This window comes from Ochotona princeps, chromosome 21, assembly GCF_030435755.1.
Source record: "Ochotona princeps isolate mOchPri1 chromosome 21, mOchPri1.hap1, whole genome shotgun sequence".
Lineage (NCBI taxonomy): Eukaryota > Metazoa > Chordata > Mammalia > Lagomorpha > Ochotonidae > Ochotona > Ochotona princeps.
This window is the reverse complement of record NC_080852.1, coordinates 14,394,906-14,400,396: the sequence shown is the minus strand read 5'-3', so window position 1 is coordinate 14,400,396 and position 5,491 is coordinate 14,394,906.

The window sequence follows — 5,491 nt, the reverse complement described above, 5'->3', positions numbered from 1 at the left end:
CCTGTGCCTGAAGCTCAGAAGAGAGAGAGCTTCCTCTGCTGTCACCTACTTGCCCTGTGAGGAACCCTCAAGGCTCAGGAGACTTGAGTTTGCTCTGGAACCCTAGGAAGCAAGGTCTAGTAACTCCTCCCTGCAGGTGTGAGATGTTCATCCTCCCTTCTCTCTTGTGTTTCACACCGACCTCTCTAGTTCCCAATTTTAACCAACTAATCCCAATTCTAACCATTTCACAAGGTAACCAGGCAACTACAAGAATCTGTCCTTAAAGACCCCAATCTATATCACTTTTTCTTTCTCTGAGATCTTAACACACTGAGCATCTGTATTAGCCATGTCCAACAAAACCAAGAAGTAATTCCGACACGTTTTCTATTCATTCTACTAAAGAAAGCAAAACAGGAAAATTGACTGTGACAATGATTTTGAAATCCAGTGTGGATAGCCCATCTCGATTAGGACTAGCTATATTTCATTTGCTTAATAGCATTTGTTGCTAAGGGATTTTCTTGAGAGCTCAGTTCCAAGAAGAAGAAAGTAAAATAACCCTTTAATCATACCAAAATGATCATTTTTGGATGTACTTGGCTAGCCAGATTGTTTGTCTTGAATGTTCTTAGGGAGCACTGTTCTGGTCCTTTTACTACAGAGGAAAGGCACTGGTACTTACTGTTGGTCTGTCTCTAGGCTGGAAGGCAAGAGGACAAAAGGAAAAACAAATCTGACGTGATTCCCCATAAACCCCTCATCAGACTCCAGCTCTTCTGATCACAGAGTCAGACCTGACTTTGAGTTGTAGGCACCTGCACAGACTCTTCCCCTGGCCTAAACCGGAACTTTCTGTGTAGTGCAGTGACAGAAGGAAAGAAAGAAAAAGAGGATTGCCTGCTCCTAATTTTTCTGTCCCTTAGCAACCTCTTTCCACAATTTGGATAAGATGCAGAATCTTCCTTTGGGTTCTGTCTGTGCTGCTTCAGGATTCATGCTGGCTCTGAGCCCAGGTTAGGAGTCACGGGGGAAAACACTGAAAACTCTTAAGGCCAAAGTCTAAATTAATACTGAGTCCCAGTCTCCTACAAACCACCTGCTGCTACTTGTTCAGAGTGCTTGAGAAAAGTTCTCTTTTCTTCTGAGGCTTCTGTTTGCATTCATTGGGAGAAACTGAGTAGAATATGCTTAACTGGAACAAGAATGTTCTGGAAATGTTTTTTCCATGTGTTGTATTGCATGCGACATCTATTATATTTGATCAGTCACCAATAGGTTGTACAGAAACTTCAGTGTTGATTAACTCAAATACCCTATTTCCAAACCATGGCAAATATTCATTACATTTTCACACACTTAGGATAGAGCAGAACTGCTTTTCACACTGAGAAATGTCATGAAGAAATTTTAGTACTTGCCCTGAAGTCAGGAATGAACTAAAAATAATGGTTGAATGTTTTCTCTATGGAAAGATGAAATATCTGTTAACCTGTGCCACAAATTCCCATCACATACATACTGATTTACATACTGACTTAGGCAATGTGTGCTACCTTCTTATTTTGAAACAATAGTGTTCCAAGCATCCAAACTGGTTAGACAATTGTGGGTCCTAATGATATGGAATCACAGATACTCATTGTAATGGTCCCAAGTTCCCTTATATATCAGAAGATAAGATATTTGGGAATTAAGTAACTAAAGGTATATTACCAAGATGGAGAATGTCCATTTCTATGGAAAACCAATTTCCCAGAGTAGTTCCTACTGTCCAATTAACTGAAATGGAAGTGATACACACTTCTACAAATTTATGAGAAGTCACTACTTTGAAAGTCACTACTTTGAAAGTCACTACTTTGAACAAATATGTGCTAAAATGCTCAGAGCTGATAAACTACTGATAAAGATGAATTAAGTCCTGGAAATGATTGTGAAATAAAGTAGTATCTAATAATAACATCAGAAAATAACAGGGTTATTGGAAAAATAATGTGACTATTTGCCTAGTAATAAGTACTGCACAAAATGTTTTAATTCCTCTGAATAATCATCCTTGTAGGCATGTATTAAACATGTAAGATGTGTCATCAGTTCACTGGACACTCTCATATTTGTAATTTGCAAGTCATCCTTGGCTTCCTCTACTTTATATAAGCCTTAATTGGCGGAAAAAATATAATGATATCCATACAAAGATACATTGTGAGTTCTTTATTTGAAAGAGAGAGCCTTTTACACACACACACACACACACACACACAGAGAGAGAGAGAGAGAGACAGAGACAGAGAAGGAAAGAAAGAAAGAAAGAGAGAGAGAAAGTAACTTTCATCTGCAGGTTTATTCCCCAAATGTCTACATTCAGGGCTGGGCCAGGCTGACACGAGAAGCCTGGAACTCCAGCTAGGTCTCCCATGTGGGTGCTCGGGACAAAACACTTGAGTCATCCTCTGCTATCCTCCTAGCTGCACTAGCAGGAAGCCAGATTGGAAGGCAGGCAGGCATAGATGAACAGGAGCCCAGATAGCACTAAGTTGTTCCAAGCCATGGCCTAACCCATTGCACCACAATATTAGTTTCTGTATGTTCTTTTTTTTTTTTTTTAAAGATTTTATTATTATTGGAAAGCCGGATATACAGAGAGGAGGAGAGACAGAGAGGAAGATCTTCCATCCGATGATTCACTCCCCAAGTGAGCCGCAACGGGCCGGTACTGTGCCGATCCGAGCCGGGACCAGGAACCTCTTCCAGGTCTCCCACGCGGGTGCAGGGTCCCAATGCATTGGGCTGTCCTCGACTGCTTTCCCAGGCCACAAGCAGGGAGCTGGATGGGAAGTGGAGCTGCCGGGATTAGAACCGGCGCCCATATGGGATCCCGGGGCTTTCAAGGCGAGGACTTTAGCCGCTAGGCCACGCCGCCGGGCCCGTGTTTCTGTATTCTTAAAACAAAAGCCTTTAAACGGTTTCATATTTAGAAATAATAAAAGTACACATAAATATAGGGGTTCATGCAATCTAACTAAAATCATAAAGGCCACGGTCTTTGAAGTAAAAAACAACAGCTTCAGAGCCTTGAAGTTAACTTAAAAGTTGGCTTCTACCTTTTAGAAGACAACAGGACCTGTGTCAAGGGATCAGGTCCAGATTTAATGCAGCTCAAGCTCTCAAGAAAATGAAAAACATCCCAAAGTCTCAGTAGCTATGTGTTACAGATACTCCTTCGCTTTCAGTGGGGTGAGGCCCCATAACATTATATCATGAATTGAAAATATCATTTGCTGAGAATGTAGTTAATATAATCAACCCACTGAATATCATACTCATTGCAGACTATCTTAAACACGCTCAGAACACTGACACTAATCTACAGTTGGGCAAAGTCACCCAACACAAAGTCTAGCTGATACTAAAGTGTTACTTGTCTCCCGTACACACGAGAGGGACATTTCATAGACATGAGTTGTGAAAATACAGAACACTGTACCCTGTAAGTGCTGGCAACAGAGTACACTATGGTCTTCTATTGCTGCCAACTGTGAGTTAGAGTCTATTCTATTACTTAGAATGATTACACGCAGGAGAGCTTGTTTGGGAACATGCCAGTGTTCAACACTTGAATTCTTGTTTTTCCTTCTCCTGTTCACTGAATGAAATCATTTTAATGTTTGTCCTATTTTTATGCTACTTATTTTATCTTTACTACATAGCTAAATATCCAAAATGCACGGCAGAGGACCCAAGAACCTATGCATGACACCTGCTTTCACAGAATTCACCTGGGAACAGACAAGATGAACTTTGAAAGGGAGTTTTTTTTCAGAATGAAGATGTTGTTGTTGCTAAACATTTTTGCCAGAATGAAGACAAGTTCAGTGACTCCTCTCTTTGTGCTAAGTTCACTGGGCTTGTGCTTTGAATGAGATACAATCTTAATGTTTTCTTCAACTGTCCTTAGCCTTTCCTGAGAATGAGCACAAAAGAAAAAGGAGATGCCATGGCAGTGAGGTAGCTCAGGGAGTCTGTAATCAATGTAACAAGAAAGATGGTTGTTTGGTAAGGACTTTCTGAAGCCACAGATCTCTGCTAGATATTTCGATCCACTTGAGGAGGGTGTCACACTATTAGCTCCATTTCACCTTAGTGGCCAATAAATGAGACTCAGAAATAAGTAATTTTCTTAAGGCAAAAGAGACATAGCCCATATTTAACAACATGATTTCCTCCCTTCCTGCCTATCCTTCTTTCTTTTAAAAAAGTATTTATTTGAAAAAGTGGCAGAGAACAGAGAGAGAGAGAGAAACTATTCTGAGAGAGAGCTTCCATCTTCTGGTTCATTACCCAAAAGGGCACACCAGTTAGGGCAGGGCCAGGTCAAAACCAGCAGCCTGAAACTCCAACAGTGTCTTCCCATGTGAGTGGAAGGGACCCAGTACTTGGGCCATCTTCTCCTGCTTTCCCATATGTGTTAGTAGGAAGGCTGAATTGTAATCGGAGACATCAGTGCTGAAATCAGCACTCTAACATGGGTTGCTGGTGTCGCAAGCATGGGCTTAACCCATGACCCACTAAGTAGGACTATTTTCTTTTGGTGCATAACCATTTTTTTTTGTTTTTTTTTTAATTAAATTTATTCATTAATTACATTGTGTTGTAATTACATAGAATCTGGGATTCTCCCCCCACCCTCCCCCCATGGGTGCATAACCATTTTGAAAGTAAATCACAATGGAGACCAAGCCTGAAAAAAAAAAACCTAGTGAGCCCCGGCCTGCAGGATTCACAAGCATAAAAGAAACTTGATCTATTTCTGAAAAATACCTACATTAAAGAAACACAGAACATAAGCTCAATCAGAAGCATCAAATTTATCATCCTGTAAGTAGGGAAATTTTAAAGTGATAGACCAAATAAGGCAATTGTGTATTTCCCTCGTTTAACTTAAATTTGTCTAGCAAGCCTCTCTCTTACACTCCCTTGGTGGAGCTTCCAAACCACAGCTGGTTTGCAGTAGCCCAATACATGAATACTTGTTTGCTCAAATAATCGATGGAAAAATCTGTGCCTCACTTTGCCTTTAGCTCAATTCAAAAACATGAAATGTTATGCCATGCATATACCTGCTTTTCTTGAAGGGCTTCACTGACACTGTTTCTTTTATAGGTAAAGTTCTGACTATTAACACGAGGCACTTGAACCACAAACATCCTGACTTAAGTCTCTGGCAGACATTACTAATAGGTCACAGCTCTCTTTTCCAAGGAAACTGGACTTAAGAGTCATAATCCATCTTCATGTAGTTTCCCAAAGCAATTAGTTTTAACCAACTGACCACAAATAACATTCAAAATCCATGGAACTTATCCAGTTCAGTACTTTACTATGACTGTATAAAGAGTAAATGGGACACTCTTATTTTCATTATTTACTTTCCTTTGGTGTTTTCTGGGATACCGTAAGACTTTGATGATAGGTTTATCTCCCTGTACACAGTCTGCTACATAAT